Below are 17,104 nucleotides of genomic sequence, written 5' to 3' on the forward strand. Positions count from 1 at the left end.
CCGGACGAGCCCTGCTATCCAGCAGTAGTTGTTCTTTGTCGCCAGTGTCTATTCCTCCGGGCGTTTTCTGTCAGGATTGGTTGTAAGTGCAAGACATTACATAGACGTTGTGATGTTCCAGAAAGTGCGTCACATTTCTCTTCTTCGTTCACCGTGCAATCCACATGAGAGCCTCTTTCGGTACCAAAAACAAGGTGTTTTTTCAAACTCTCGGGTCAGCCCAGTTGTCTTTGACGTGTGTTTAAAACTGCAGGTTTGATTTGAGCTCGTGGCTCGTTGGTCTAGGGATATGATTCTCGCTTAGGGTGCGAGAGGTCCCGGGTTCAAATCCCGGACGAGCCCTGTTGTCTGCAACAATACGACTTACATGTTGTGAAGCCGGTCAACTTTGCTCACAACAAAAAAGCACTCGGACATGATGGGAATTAAACCAAGTACTCATACATGCAAAACTCCCAGTGAGCTTCATCTCCGTGTACCTGGCTTTGATGTGATTTTGTACATTCACCGTAGACCAAAGGACAAGGCAAACATTGCACGTTATGTCAGGGTTTCATGCCATGACTTTGTTCATTTAGAGAGCCTAACCAATTCATTTGAGTCTGGAACTATGCTTTAGCCTTGTGTTGTGAATCCAGCCAATAGGGAATTATTGTATCATACGTTATATGGAAAAAAGCCTCGGGACACCCCCTACTCACGAACGTATTTAACCTCTTTAGTCATTTCTGTGAGTACAAATCCTAACGCTGCAGCATAAAAAGACATTCTTGGGAACTGTGTGCTTATAATTTTATTGCAACCGTTTGGGCAGCGCTATTTTCTGTTCTAACGCGAAAGTGCCTCTGTGTATAAGGCTAGGTTCAGAAAGAAATGAAAGACAAAAGTATAAGGGAAATGTTGCCAGATAGGTCGGAGCAAACGGTTTTCAAATAAGACGGCCAAATCAATGTATTTTAGTCTGCAACTAGGCTTAAGGTTTGTCTGTGAAATGTGTGAAAGGGGAATATTCAGTCTTGTATAAAGTACTTGAAAGCAATACTTGAGTAAAAGTACAAGTATCTTACCAAAAAATGACTTTGGTAGAAGTTAAAGTCACCCTTTAAAATATTACTTGAGTAAAAGTCTTAAAGTACCTGACATTTAGTATACTTAAGTATCAAAAGTAATTGTCTGATATAAAATGTACTTAAGTACTAAAAGTAAAAGTAAAAGTAAAGGTATTTTAAAAAAAGTGAACGGTTAGAATTTTGAGGTAATTAAATCAAAGCAAATCTCAAGTTCAACAAAATGCACGGTGCTTTTGAAGATGTGAGTAATCCTGAAGGCTCCTCTGTAACCTGCCATTAATTAGCCTAATGTGGTCTAAAAAAATCCCTCCACCGGTGTAACACTAATTTACCTAGGAAATATTCGGCCGCCACTTAGGCTATACCAGAAACCGTTATTAACCATTTCAGTATTATGTGTTGAANTTAATTCGGAGGGAAAATCATTGGTGTTGTTAAATATCTGCACATTGGCTAATCAGAAAAGTTAACTAGCACACGTTAGCCTGGCCATCACGTTAGCCAGATATCTGAACAGGCTTATGATAACTAATTCATGTTAAATAACGTGAATTGAATGAAAATTAATTTAACCTACCTCGATGTGCTTCTTCAGGTTGGACGGGGAGTTTTTTAATGCCAATATTTCAGTGACTCTCGGTAGGCATACCGGGTTTCCATCCAAAGTTGCGAATTTAGCTTATGCGCAAAATTGGAAAATCGCATAAAACATTTGCCGTTTCCATCCAACTAGTCAACCTAATAAACTGGCACTAAATATCAGTAAGAGAAGCCACTGAATATAATAGTTTTGATATACTTGCGCAAGCAGACGATTAGGAAACTCAATAAATGGGGTGCTTTTGTGGATGCCTGCTGTTCGGGAAACACAGTCGTGACAGTTCTAAGAGGCAATTACAAAAATACTTGACGACTTTGCTCAAGCGTTTAAGAATGACCATCACAACATTTCTGATGCTGTGTAACAAGATCATTACTCTGGTTAGTCAGGTTACGCAGTCTCATAGTGCAGTTACTGACTTTTTGGAGGAATTTATTCAGCAAATGCGTTTCCATCTCCCATTATTCGCATTAACCTTTTTCGCAAAAATGAAAAACCACCTCAAGCGAGCGTAAAAACCTTTTTGCGAATTAAGGGTTTTTAATTAGAAATTTAGCGTTTCCATCACTCGTTTCTGATGCGAAACTTCAAAATGCGAATAAAACCAGAGTAATGGAAACCCACATTATTCCGGTAGGAAGAATTTTTCACTCCAATGTACGAAAATATTTCTTGCAAATACGGCAACGGGTGTGTAACGTTATCTTCGTCACCACCACGGAGTTCACCAAGTTCTCACTGTAGTCGAGATGCTCGTCATCTGCTACCAGAGTGGTAACGTTAGCAGAGCCTGCAGCAGGTGCTTCCATGATGGCATCAATAATGTGACATGCCCGGACAAGCAGGACTTCTTCTTCTTCGTGCTTGGCGGTTGACATGACAACAAACAGGCATTACGTCACCAACTCAAATTTCTTCAGAAAATTCTTTAATTTGTAGTAACGAGTAACGAAGATGGTTAGGAGAAATGTATCGGAGTAAAAGTACACATTTTATTTAGGAAATGTAGTGGAGTAAAAGTGAAAGTTGTCAGAAATATAAATAACGAAGTAAAGTACAGATATGTGAGAATTCTACTTAATACAGTAACGAAGTATTTGTACTTCGTTACATTACAACACTGGGAATATTGAACTATGCTTAGTTCAAAGATCAACAATGGAGTGCTTGTTTTTTTTTTTTAAAGCAACGTCTTGGAGATCCTGGGTTGAACCCACGACCTCATACATGCAAAGATGAAGACAGTGGCTTTTTAACTCACGGTAGAGCAAAGGCTTAGGGAAGCATTGCTCGTTATGTCAGGGCAAGGCGTTTTCGGCAAAGAGCCTAGACAATCCATTTCAGTCGCAAACCTTACTTGTGAAACCGGGCCCCAGGTAAGTATTGCAAGACAATTAATTTCAGCAATGCAGCTGCTTAACCTTCAGACAAGAAACAACTTGGAGATGCTGGGGATTGAACCCAGGACCTCAATACATGCAAGCATGCGCTCTACCACTGAGCTACATCCCCACACGGCCAGTGATGCGTTTGTAATACTAATGGAAAACCTGGTGATTCGGCAGCTGTGGCTAAATAGGTCAGAGCTAGCGGTTTTTAATTAACACAGCCCAATCAGTGTATATTAGTCTGCAACTGGCTATAAGCTTTGTCTTTGAAATGCATCAGAGGGATATATTGAACGATGTTGTAAAGTATGGAGTAAATGTACTTGGTTACTTTACTTAAGTATCTTTTTGGCTACTTGTAGTTGTACTGAGTAATTAAAGATATTAGCAACTTTTACTCTCACTATAACAGTGTTGTAATGTAACGAAGTACAAATACTTCGTTACTGTATTTAAGTAGAATTCTCACATATCTGTACTTTACTTCGTTATTTATATTTCTGACAACTTTCACTTTTACTCCACTACATTTCCTAAATAAAATGTGTACTTTTACTCCGATACATTTCTCCTAACCATCTTCGTTACTCGTTACTACAAATTAAAGAATTTTCTGAAGAAATTTGAGTTGGTGACGTAATGCCTGTTTGTTGTCATGTCAACCGCCAAGCACGAAGAAGAAGAAGTCCTGCTTGTCCGGGCATGTCACATTATTGATGCCATCATGGAAGCACCTGCTGCAGGCTCTGCTAACGTTACCACTCTGGTAGCAGATGACGAGCATCTCGACTACAGTGACGAACTTGGTGAACTCCGTGGTGGTGACGAAGATAACGTTACACACCCGTTGCCGTATTTGCAAGAAATATTTTCGTACATTGGAGTGAAAAATTCTTCCTACCGGAATAAGTGTGGGTTTCCATTACTCTGGTTTTATTCGCATTTTGAAGTTTCGCATCAGAAACGAGTGATGGAAACGCTAAATTTCTAATTAAAAACCCTTAATTCGCAAAAAGGTTTTTACGCTCGCTTGAGGTGGTTTTTCATTTTTGCGAAAAAGGGTTAATGCGAATAATGGGAGATGGAAACGCATTTGCTGAATAAATTCCTCCAAAAAGTCACGTAACTGCACTATGAGACTGCGTAACCTGACTAACCAGAGTAATGATCTTGTTACACAGCATCAGAAATGTTGTGATGGTCATTCTTAAACGCCTGAGCAAAGTCGTCAAGTATTTTTGTAATTGCCTCTTAGAACTGTCACGACTGTGTTTCCCGAACAGCAGGCATCCACAAAAGCACCGCATTTATTGAGTTTCCTAATCGTCTGCTTGCGCAAGTATATCAAAACTATTATATTCAGTGGCTTCTCTTACTGATATTTAGTGCCAGTTTATTAGGTTGACTAGTTGGATGGAAACGGCAAATGTTTTATGCGATTTTCCAATTTTGCGCATAAGCTAAATTCGCAACTTTGGATGGAAACCCGGTATGCCTACCGAGAGTCACTGAAATATTGGCATTAAAAAACTCCCCGTCCAACCTGAAGAAGCACATCGAGGTAGGTTAAATTAATTTTCATTCAATTCACGTTATTTAACATGAATTAGTTATCATAAGCCTGTTCAGATATCTGGCTAACGTGATGGCCAGGCTAACGTGTGCTAGTTAACTTTTCTGATTAGCCAATGTGCAGATATTTAACAACACCAATGATTTTCCCTCCGAATTAATTCAACACATAATACTGAAATGGTTAATAACGGTTTCTGGTATAGCCTAAGTGGCGGCCGAATATTTCCTAGGTAAATTAGTGTTACACCGGTGGAGGGATTTTTTTAGACCACATTAGGCTAATTAATGGCAGGTTACAGAGGAGCCTTCAGGATTACTCACATCTTCAAAAGCACCGTGCATTTTGTTGAACTTGAGATTTGCTTTGATTTAATTACCTCAAAATTCTAACCGTTCACTTTTTTTAAAATACCTTTACTTTTACTTTTACTTTTAGTACTTAAGTACATTTTATATCAGACAATTACTTTTGATACTTAAGTATACTAAATGTCAGGTACTTTAAGACTTTTACTCAAGTAATATTTTAAAGGGTGACTTTAACTTCTACCAAAGTCATTTTTTGGTAAGATACTTGTACTTTTACTCAAGTATTGCTTTCAAGTACTTTATACAAGACTGAATATTCCCCTTTCACACATTTCACAGACAAACCTTAAGCCTAGTTGCAGACTAAAATACATTGATTTGGCCGTCTTATTTGAAAACCGTTTGCTCCGACCTATCTGGCAACATTTCCCTTATACTTTTGTCTTTCATTTCTTTCTGAACCTAGCCTTATACACAGAGGCACTTTCGCGTTAGAACAGAAAATAGCGCTGCCCAAACGGTTGCAATAAAATTATAAGCACACAGTTCCCAAGAATGTCTTTTTATGCTGCAGCGTTAGGATTTGTACTCACAGAAATGACTAAAGAGGTTAAATACGTTCGTGAGTAGGGGGTGTCCCGAGGCTTTTTTCCATATTACGTATGATACAATAATTCCCTATTGGCTGGATTCACAACACAAGGCTAAAGCATAGTTCCAGACTCAAATGAATTGGTTAGGCTCTCTAAATGAACAAAGTCATGGCATGAAACCCTGACATAACGTGCAATGTTTGCCTTGTCCTTTGGTCTACGGTGAATGTACAAAATCACATCAAAGCCAGGTACACGGAGATGAAGCTCACTGGGAGTTTTGCATGTATGAGTACTTGGTTTAATTCCCATCATGTCCGAGTGCTTTTTTGTTGTGAGCAAAGTTGACCGGCTTCACAACATGTAAGTCGTATTGTTGCAGACAACAGGGCTCGTCCGGGATTTGAACCCGGGACCTCTCGCACCCTAAGCGAGAATCATATCCCTAGACCAACGAGCCACGAGCTCAAATCAAACCTGCAGTTTTAAACACACGTCAAAGACAACTGGGCTGACCCGAGAGTTTGAAAAAACACCTTGTTTTTGGTACCGAAAGAGGCTCTCATGTGGATTGCACGGTGAACGAAGAAGAGAAATGTGACGCACTTTCTGGAACATCACAACGTCTATGTAATGTCTTGCACTTACAACCAATCCTGACAGAAAACGCCCGGAGGAATAGACACTGGCGACAAAGAACAACTACTGCTGGATAGCAGGGCTCGTCCGGGATTTGAACCCGAGAGCCCTCGCACCCGAAGCGAGAATCATAACCCTAGACCAACGTGCCACCAGGCCCTGCTAGCCACAAGCCTACGTCGAGCCAAATATAGCAGGGGACTGCAGTAAGAAGCGCCGCTCACGCACAAGAAGCTAAGGGACCTCATTGTACAATAAATCTACAGTGAGCATAAAAACCATGTCAAATACACTCGGTCAAAGTCAAGCACGTGGGGGTGTAACTCAGCGGTAGAGTGCATGCATTGCATGTTTGAGATCCAGGGTTCAATTTCCAAGATGTTGCTTGTTTAAAAATACAAGCAGCTGCATTTTCGATTTTACAACATCGTTCAATATATCCCTCTGATGCATTTCAAAGACAAAGCTTTAGCCCAGTTGCAGACTAATATACACTGATTGGCATTTCAGTCGCAAACCTTACCTTGTGAAACCGGGCCCCAGGTAAGTATTGCAAGACAATTAATTTCAGCAATGCAGCTGCTTAACCTTCAGACAAGAAACATCTTGGAGATGCTGGGTATTGAACCCAGGACCTCATACATGCAAAGCATGCGCTCTACCACTGAGCTACATCCCCACACGGCCAGTGAGTGCGTTTGTATATACTAATGGAAAACCTGGTGATTCGGCAGCTGTGGCTAAATAGGTCAGAGCTAGCGGTTTTTAGTTAACACAGCCCAATCAGTGTATATTAGTCTGCAACTGGGCTTAAGCTTTGTCTTTGAAATGCATCAGAGGGATATATTGAACGATGTTGTAAAATCGAAAATGCAGCTGCTTGTATTTTTAAACAAGCAACATCTTGGAAATTGAACCCTGGATCTCAGGCATGCAATGCATGCGCTCTACCGCTGAGTTACACCCCCACGTGCTTGACTTTGACCGAGTGTATTTGACATGGTTTTTATGCTCACTGTAGATTTATTGTACAATGAGGTCCCTTAGCTTCTTGTGCGTGAGCAGCGCTTCTTACTGCAGTCCCCTGCTATATTTGGCTCGACGTAGGCTTGCGGCTAGCAGGGCCTGGTGGCACGTTGGTCTAGGCTTATGATTCTCGCTTCGGGTGCGAGGGGTCTCGGGTTCAAATCCCGGACGAGCCCTGCTATGCAGCAGTAGTTGTTCTTTGTCGCCAGTGTCTGTTCCTCCGGACGTTTTCTGTCAGGATTGGTTGTAAGTGCAAGACATTACATAGACGTTGTGATGTTCCAGAAAGTGCGTCACATTTCTCTTCTTCGTTCACCGTGCAATCCACATGAGAGCCTCTTTCGGTACCAAAAACAAGGTGTTTTTTCAAACTTTCGGGTCAGCCCAGTTGTCTTTGACGTGTGTTACCTCCCGGACAGGGAAAAGTAGTTCATGGTCGCCAGTGCTTGTTCCTCCTGGTGCTTTCTGTCAGTATTGGTTGTATCTGCAGAACATTACATCCACTCATTGTGATGTTCCAGAAAGTGCGTCACATTTCTCTACTTCGTGCACCGTGCAATCCACATGGGAGCCTCTTTCGGTACCAAAAACAAGGTGTTTTTTCAAACTCTCAGGTCAGCCCAGTTGTCTTTGACGTGTGTTTAAAACTGCAGGTTTGACTTGAGCTCGTGGCTCGTTGGTCTAGGGTTATGATTCTCGCTTAGGGTGCGAGAGGTCCTGGGTTCAAATTCTGGACGAGCCCTGCTATCAGGGGAAAAGTAGTTCATGGTCGCCAGTGCTTGTTCCTCTGGTGCTTTCTGTTAGTATTGGTTGTATCTGCAGAACATTACATCAACTCATTGTGATGTTCCAGAAAGTGCGTCTCATTTTTCTACTTTCTGCACCATGCAATCCACATGGGAGCATTTTCTAGTTCTAAAAACAATGTGTTTTCCAAATCTCCAGTCAGCCCTGCTGTCTTTGACCGGTGTTTAAGTCTGCAGGTTTTAACTGAGGCTGTGGCTCGTTGGTCTAGGGGTTGATTCTCGCTTTGGGTGTGAGAGGTCCAGGATTCAAATCCCGGACGAGCCCTGTTGTCTGCAACAATACGACTTACATGTCGTGAGCGCCTTTAATGAAGCCGGTCAACTTTGCTCACAACAAGAAAGCCCTCGGACATGATGGGAATTAAACCAAGTACTCATACATGCAAAACTCCCAGTGAGCTTCATCTCTGTGTATCTGGCTTTGACGTGATTTTGTACAGTCACGGTAGACCAAAGGACAAGGCAAACATTGCTCGTTATGTCAGGGTTTCATGTCATGACTGTGTTCATTTAGAGAGCCTAACCAGTTCATTTGAGTCTGGAACTATGCTTTAGCCTTGTGTTGTGAATCCAGCCCATAGGGTAGTATTGTATCATACGTTATATGGAAAAAAGTCTCGGGACACCCCCTACTAATGAACGTATTTAACCTCTTTAGTCATTTCTGTGAGTACAAATCCTAACGCTGCAGCATAAAAAGACATTCTTGGGAACTGTGTGCTTATAATTTTATTACAACCGTTTGGGCAGCGCTATTTTCTGTTCCAACGCGAAAGTGCCTCTGTGTATAAGTCTAGGTTCAGAAAGAAATGAAAAACAAAAGTATTAGGGAAATGTTGCCAGATAGGTCGGAGCAAGCGGTTTTCAATTAAGACGGCCCAATCAATGTATTTTAGTCTGCAACTAGGCTTAAGCTTTGTCTGTGAAATGTGTGAAAGGGGAATATTGAACGATGCTTAGTTCAAAGATCAACAATGGAGTGCTTGTTTTTTTTTTTTAAAGCAACATCTTGGAGATCCTGGGATTGAACCCAGGACCTCATACATGCAAAGATGAAGACAGTGGCTCTTTATACTCACGGTAGAGCAAAGGCTTAGGGAAGCATTGCTCGTTATGTCAGGGCAAGGCGTTTTCGGCAAGAGAGCCTAGACAATCCATTTCAGTCGCAAACCTTACCTTGTGAATCCGGGCCCCAGGTAAGTATTGCAAGACAATTAATTTCAGCAATGCAGCTGTTTAACCTTCAGACAAGAAACAACTTGGAGATGCCGGGGATTGAACCCAAGACCTCATACATGCAAAGCATGCGCTCTATCACTGAGCTACATCCCCTCACGTCTGCATTGGCGTGAGCGTGTTTTTCATGGAAAACACACGTGTTGGGGCACGGTTGCTAGATAGGCCGGAGCAAGCTGTTTTGAGGTAAAGACAGTGCAACCAATCAGTGCACTTTAGTCAGGAATTAGGTTTAAGCCTGGTCTGTGAAACCAAGCCAAAAGGGAAATACTGTAAGAATCAGAATCAGAAAGAGCTTTATTGCCAAGTATTTTTGTACATACAAGAAATTTGTTTTGGTGACAGGAGCATCCAGAACACAGAAACAGCAACAACAGTACACAGAGACCATAACACAATAGAATACAGTACACAATGATTTAAATAAGGGCCTATGGGTATAAAAAAATTAAGAAATACAATACAATAAACATAAGATAAAGATATAGAGAGTGTAAAGCTATGTATGTATGTAAATATGTAAGGGCAGGAAACATCTGGGTCGTTGGTTGGTTCGACCTTGAGGCTGAGTTCTCGCGACCAGCTGAGATGTCATGCCTAACTTTTGTGACCTGGCAATGCATTTCAGACGAGTTGGCTTGCTGGGAAGCGGAAGTTCCCGTACTCGAGCCCAATTATTTTGTAATGGTTATAGTCTCTTAGAGGCTCAAAACAATTCAGCAGGTCTCCGCTGGTGAAGAGAGGGCACGCATCCATCCGCGACATGCACATGGGGTGCACATGCCCGTGGAGCTTCTGGTCAGGTGTGTGGGAACTTCTTGTTTCAGTCATACCTCAGTTGATGGCCGCGTGTGTGTGTCTCGGCTTGTTCTGGGTAGTCAGCCGTCTGATGAGGTGCGGTCTGGGTGCCATGCTCATCTCATGTTAGGATGACTGTCTCTGTGGTCGACAAGCAGGTTGCAGAGATCTGGACGTTTTCTCAGTAGGAGGGCATTCATGAGGGTTATTCGTTTCTCGTGCCACTCGTGGTTGAAAAGAGTATGATTTGGATTTTTACATCCTCCTGTTGAGGTTTCTTGTAGAATCGGCTCCTTTGTTGTTCTCAGGATCTCTGCTGGCTCAGACGTATTTGCACGGTTTTGCTCTCTGGACAGGTGTCATCCATGGTGTTGAGATGAATTCCTTGATGACTGTTGGGCCGGAACAGGTCAGTGGCGCCTAGGTTGCCAGCTGGGTTTCCATGGGGCACCGTCTTTCATGTCCGACGAAAGTGGTCAGCTCCATGTTGTCTCAGGTCATCCTGTCTGGTGCTTGGCTGTTCCTGGCAGGCTGTAACATCTGCTGAGTTTCTGCTGAAGATCTGCTGATGTGGTGCATTCTCCAGAGTCATTTCTTTGTGATGTGCAGAGATAGGCAAGATTTAAACAGTCTTTATGGAGGCAGCGCTATGTTCTCTGTAGGTCTTATGGGCTGAGTTCCGCAGATATCAGGTGATATTGGCGGAAGACGGCCATAGCGCTTAGGTGATGACTCACAGTGTGGTGCGGATTTCTGAGGCAGGAGAGTTTTGCGTTGAAGTCTTCTTCCCTTTCAGCCTGTTCCGTCCTCTCATGTAGGCTCGGATGCTGGCTGTAGCAGAGGTGTTGTAGCTGCTGTAATCCGCTTTGACAGTTTCTGACTGCTGGCATAGGATGCTGTGGTCCTCTAGGCTGGATGTGATCCTAAGCAGGTGATCTGTCTTGTGTGGTCACACTGGGCAGTGTTCCTGCCTAAGAGTCAATGTTTTGCAGGTAGGAGTTTGTTGTGGCCTCCTGCAGTGTTCAGGGTGACAGCATCTAGTGGTGACAGCTGTCATGTTTCTGGCCAGCTTGCTGGGGTCTGTGGGGACACGCAGGGTATGTGTCTGCAGGTTCTTTTGAATGGTTCCTGCCCCACCCCTCTGTGTTTTTGCTGGCTAGTAAGGTGTGAACAGTGGGCTTCCCCCCCCCCTTCGCAGCTTTGGCCTTTTAGCTGGGGGGCTGGACAGGAGAGATCCTGTTGCATTCTCCTGTCTGTTCACATTGTAGTCTGCAAGCTATGTTCAGCTCCTTTTGGTTCCATTGCTGAGTCATGGCTTGGACTTAAGCGTGGACTGCTTGCAGATGGCCTTTATAGGCCTTGGCCGTGGCATTGTATTGCTGTCTGCCGGGGCCATTATGAAGAGAGCTTCTGCATGTTGGAGTTTTCCTACCAGCTCCTCTCTGGCGTCTGCTCCAACTGCTCTCTTAGCTCGGTCTGTGTTGCAAAGGACTCTTGTAGCTTTCATCTTCTCCTGTAGCTCCTGGTCCTCTTCATCCGCTGTCATTTGCAGGTCCAGCTAGTCTAGGCGGTTCTGCACGTGCTCCTGGCTCTAATAGGACGATCTGGTCGTGGTCACTGATGATCCTGGCTGTGCACTTCAGATGAGTTTGTTGTAGCTCTGGTTTAGATCGTGGTCCCTTCGCCGGTTTAGGTCGTCTGACCAACAGCTCTCAACGCAGTTGCTGTGTGCAGATGTTGGTCCCAGGCAGGAGTCCGTCGCATCGCTTTGCATGGTCTCTAGCTGGTCTGGCAGGTGACAGGACTGGATGGTCTGGACATGCTGGCGCACTGGGAGAGAAGCAAGGGAGAAGAGCACAAAGAGGCCAATGCAAGTCCCTACAAGCTTAAGTGAGCTCTATAACACTTATATGTCATTGTGGCAAGGGGGTGTGATTTAGCGAGGTCTGCAGCGGGAGAGAAGGCTGAGAGAAGAGCGGTGAGTAAATGGGGTGCGAAGTGCAAATGATGAACAGCTGTCCTCTATTCCAGTAATTGGTGTGGGGACGCATAAAAACAGCTCGGAGACAGAAGCCGGGTGTGTGAGAGCCAGCAGAGACTACTGCAGAGACAGACAGAGAGAGAGAGAGAGAGGAGTGCTTCACTAGAGGATCGTCAGCTCCGGTTAAAGACTGAGACTGGGAACAGAGGCGCGCAGCGCCGTCATTGAAGTTTCGTATGTGTGATAATAAAAGAAACGTTTTCTGCAGTAGTCAACCTGACCCCGATCTCTTCCTTCTCACCCTACACAAACTTACTACACTGGTGCCGAAACCTGGGAGAAGGAAGCAGGAAGCCGTGGCCAGATGCAGACTCCGCCGGCAACGCCATTTGCGGACGTCATCTCGTCCCTCGCGGTCCTCCACCGCGAGCAACACCAGGCGCTTCTACAGCTGAGGGCAGACCAGGAGGCCCGCTTCCAGGCTATCCTCCAGACCCAGAAAGAGGACCACGAGGCATTCCGGAGCTGGGTGGTCCGGGAGGTTCAGGCTGGGGGCCGTACGGAGGCGGCATTGGGTTCCCACCTGTGGCTGACAAAGATGGGACCCCAGGATGAGCCGGAGGCGTTCCTCTGCCTTTTTGAGAAAGCCACTGAGACCAGCAGCTGGCCGAGGGACAGGTGGGCAATCCGGCTCCTCCCCCTCTTGTCCGGAGAGTCACAGGTGGCGGCACAACAACTGCCCCCAGAGAGCCTCCTGGTTTACGATTAGCTGAGGAGGGCCATTCTCCAGTGGGTCCCTTTGCCCTCGCTCAACAGCTCCGGGACTCATGCCGCAGATGGCTGGTGGCCGAGGAAGGCGACGTGGAGAAGATCGTCGACCGGGTGGTGCTGGAGCAGTTTGCCACCCGTATTCCCCGGCAGACAGCAGCGTGGGTCCAGTGCCACCGGCCGTCGTCGCTGGAATCGGCCATCCAGCTGGCGGAGGACCATTTGGTCACGTGCCCCGGGGTCGGGGAGGCAATTCCATCGGCCTCGCTCTCTACACACACACCTCCTCCAAGTCGACCAGTGCCGGCTCCTCGAACCCGGCAACCGGGTCCACCATGGTTCCCGCCTCGGGGGCGAGGTGGGACCGTTCCCCGGCCCGATGATGGATCTAGCGGGATGCAGGGACGCTCCGGTGGATCGGCGTTGGAGGAACACCACCCCATGTCTTTGCCCTCCCCACGCCAAGCACCGCCCCCATTTTCTGCCGCCCGGGCGGCAGGTAGGCCTGGGCCGGCCTGTTGGCGCTGCGGGGACCCGGACCATTTCCTCGACCGATGTCCCATGATGGATGTGGGGTTAATGGTCCGGGTCCCGGACGCGCCTCAGGCTGCCCCCGGTCAGGCTGGCGTGTACCAGATACCAGTGAGTATTGGGGGGGTACCTATCGGGCTCTGGTGGATTCCGGTTGCAACCAGACCTCGATCCACCAAAGCCTGATTCGATCCGTGGCATGGGATAAAGGCCGCGTGGTTAAGGTACGTTGTGTGCACGGGGACGTGGTTCAATACCCCCTCATGTCTCTGCCAATAAAATTTAAGGGGAAAAAGCATAGAGTTGAGGTGGCCGTTAATCTGCACCTCCGACATCCGTTAATTCTAGGGACAAATTGGCCTGCTTTTCCAGAATTATTAAGGGTTTTATGCACGGATGTTGCTTGGGGAAAGAGAAACCGGGGAAGGCGAGGGCTCGTGCAGGCGGGCAGTGCGGAACCCGGCTCGCAGGGGTCTGACTCCGGAGAAAGAGAAAGCGGGATCGAGAGGCTGATCCTCTCAGACCGCGATGACTTTCCCCTGGAGCAGGCCCAGGACGAGACCTTAAAACGGGCTTTTGAGCAGGTCTCGTCCATTGACGGGCAGCCGGTGCAGCCTGCCCGACCCCTCGCCTACCCCTATTTTGCGATTCGGAACAATCGGTTATATCGAGTGACCCAAGACACTCAGACCAATGAGGATATAACCCAATTATTAGTTCCAAAGAGCCGCCGGGAAATGCTTTTTCAGGCGGCTCATTGTAATCCAATGGCAGGACATCTGGGGCAGGGATAGGGAGCAGTATAGGGAATAATGAGAAATGAAACAAAAAAAGGAAACATAAAATATTGAAAGAACTGAAAACAAAATTAAAACCACGTAAACCCGAAAACTAATTATTCTTATAATAATAATTAATTAAACTGAACATAAAACTCAAAAAGTAAATGAACAAAATAACTGAGAAATCAAAACAACAAAAACGGAAATGAGAGAAGTTAAAGAGGGAAAAGACTGACTGAGAGGACCCACAAGGTGGCGTGGTCGAGCCACGCCAAAGGGAAGTCGGGGAGGAAGGGGCAGAGTTAGGAAAATGTTAGGCACGTCCAACACACTGCCCTCTGGTGTTAGTGGGATGTAACACCCTACCCTAGACTTCAATGCGATTACGTCTCACGTTTAACTCTCGTTTTACACAAAGACTTTAACAATCACTTTTAAAAAAACATTCCAGCGGCAATTGCTGTTGACAAGAATTTACATCCAGAATAACGTAAAACACAGATTAAATAATGAAATTCAAACTTGGTCTACAAGAAAATGATGTTACAGCATTTGACGTCATACTGATATAAATTCAAATCAAAATGGCCACTGGGAAGCGTCACGGATGCTGACGTTTGATCTCGGCGGATCCGAGTTCCGCGTCAGCTCGCTAGATGCCCTGACGCGCGGCAGGATTTATTCGCTGCCCAAACACTGAGTTAAAACACACAGTAACAATCAAACTTCGCCGTCGTACAATTAACTTGATCAAGATTTTTATCACACTTCCCTTTAAACGGTCGTCATCTACTGTTTAACTATACAATATAAAATACATATACAGTAAAACAGTATCCTTCCGCCTCGTCTACTCAAAAAGAGGAAACAAAAAAGCACGCATTAGTTAGCTAGTCTAATGGTTAAACTTTGGGGAGCGGTGTGTCTTAGATGAAAAGCATTGGGGCATGCAATGCTTCGATACACAAAATTCGGCCGTGCATGAACTAGGGAGGAAATTCGCTCCACTAGTTCCTTCACGCTAACAAGAGGATTTCTTCGCTCAGATTAGGGCGGTCAAACGACATCGGGACTCTCTATAAAAGATTTCTTTGTTTTATAGGGTCACATTAAATTTGCAGTTAGCGTAACCATTAACAAATTAACAAATACCTTGGGCTTTTCCTAAATAGGTCACAGAGGCTTGTTTCGGCGCAGTAACTTAAGGGAGCGAGTCTCGCTTTACCTTCTTCGCGCTAAAAGAGGATTTCTTCGCTCAATTTAGGGCGGTTAAATAATAGCATAGTGTGCTATAAAGAGATTTCTTCGTCTTTATATCGTCACTAACTCTTTGACAGAGGCTGAGGTTTTCTCTGCGAGAAGCTCAAGAGTCTGCCAAGGATAGGTGGGTGGGTCCACACCTTCATTCATACATAAAGTGCCATTTAAGAGAGTATTCGGTTTCGGTAACACCCATAGAAACACACATGAATAGTAACTGAGTTCTGCTCACAAAACAAGGTTTAAAACTGCCCGCGCATTCCCCACCAATATTTGTAGTGTATTTCGAGGAAACTATGAGTTTAAACACAGTAACCTACAAATAATTAATGGTGATTAACCATTAATTATTTTATACACTTTACCTGATGCAGCAGAGCTAATAACAGCGACAAACTAAATACACTCGTGATTTTAGTGATCAGCAGATCGTATATCAACTCTAAGACATATTACTTTCCTGGCCTTGGAAAAACAATATTCTTACTTCAGAAATCTTAACGAAATCAAGCAGTTTAAGTGACCTTGATATGTGATAAATAAACACAGAAACAATTCGAGCGTGGATATATGCGGTTTATTTATCTACACTACGGGGGAACTAAAACCAACTATAACAAAGACCAAACATTAACAAACAAACATAAAAACGTAAAACAGTAGAGAATGAAAGAAATAGATAAAGCAAAGAAAATGGCAGTATTAAATCAGCTATTCACATCTGCACGAACCATCAAGGACAAATCTCCTTATTTAAAAGGGGCAAAGCTTATACGCAACTGGTTAGCAATAGTTCAGATACTTGCATTGGCTTCTTTGTTTCTCGGGACACGTGCTGGCGCTCGTATCAAAGGGTCCTGATGTGTTCAGAGCAGGCCGTGAGTCCGTTGATTTAGCTGAAGCAAAACTGCCGTTAGAAGCTGTCTCTGAGGAAAGGCAGGTCTTGAGAGGTTGACAGAAAACGAGCGAGCGAACGCGCACGAGTGCGAACGCACACAAGTGAACGAACATACACAAAAGAGCAAGCTTTCCTGCGTGTTCAGATGTTTTAACACAGAGGGCGTCACATCCTCCAATGTGGGCGATCCAATGTGATGAGGTAGTTTTGGGCGCGAAAACATGTTCTTTGTCCGGCACACTAACTCATTTGCATTTATGGTCGCCTGGGAGTTTGGAGCAGGAATAGACTTAGAATAGAATAAAATGAGTATGGTATGAAATACATTACTGTGCTATACACCATATTCTAAGACATGAAAAGGGAAACACGTAGATATGAAACATTAGATACCAGTAGATATGAAGGGATTACAATTACATTGACCTGTAGTTTGGACAAGAATGTAAATATACACAGAATACCACTAAGCACATACGCCTTTGAGGTTATAGGTGAAGAAGAATAACATAGAGACAAGCATACAATGTGGAGATTCATGTGTATACACTTTAAACCAGTCTTTTGTGGCTAAGGAAAGAGAAAGAGACATTCTTTTGGAAGAAATTGAGACTCTCAGTCCCTGGGGGCCACATGGCATTTCTCACTTTGGTGAACAGTCCTGTCCTCCCCCAAGAACCTCCTTTGAAGTCTGGGGGAGAGTATCCGAATCTGTCCTGGTCAGTGATGAAGGTGTTGAGAATAGGACATTTGGCCAGACTTGTTGGTGCCTGGTCGTAGTCCTGCTGAGAGGTTACTGTGTTTTATGATCACAGATGGTAAACTTTGATCCGACCATACCCT

General features: G+C 44.7%; 4 non-coding genes across 4 annotated transcripts; 1 reads left to right on the forward strand and 3 right to left on the reverse strand.

Annotated features, from left to right (window-relative positions):
* Positions 1–270: 270 nt before the first annotated feature.
* trnap-agg (transfer RNA proline (anticodon AGG)) lies at positions 271–342 on the forward strand. The gene has a single exon. It is a non-coding gene; the product is annotated as a tRNA-Pro (tRNA).
* Positions 343–5,924: 5,582 nt separating this feature from the next.
* On the reverse strand, positions 5,925–5,996 carry trnap-agg (transfer RNA proline (anticodon AGG)). Its single transcript has one exon. It is a non-coding gene; the product is annotated as a tRNA-Pro (tRNA).
* Positions 5,997–6,782: 786 nt separating this feature from the next.
* Positions 6,783–6,854, reverse strand: trnaa-ugc (transfer RNA alanine (anticodon UGC)). Its single transcript has one exon. It is a non-coding gene; the product is annotated as a tRNA-Ala (tRNA).
* Positions 6,855–9,267: 2,413 nt separating this feature from the next.
* trnaa-ugc (transfer RNA alanine (anticodon UGC)) lies at positions 9,268–9,339 on the reverse strand. The gene has a single exon. It is a non-coding gene; the product is annotated as a tRNA-Ala (tRNA).
* Positions 9,340–17,104: the final 7,765 nt, after the last annotated feature.

The sequence above is a fragment of the Triplophysa rosa genome, linkage group LG7 (genome assembly GCF_024868665.1).
Source record: "Triplophysa rosa linkage group LG7, Trosa_1v2, whole genome shotgun sequence".
NCBI classification, from domain to species: domain Eukaryota; kingdom Metazoa; phylum Chordata; class Actinopteri; order Cypriniformes; family Nemacheilidae; genus Triplophysa; species Triplophysa rosa.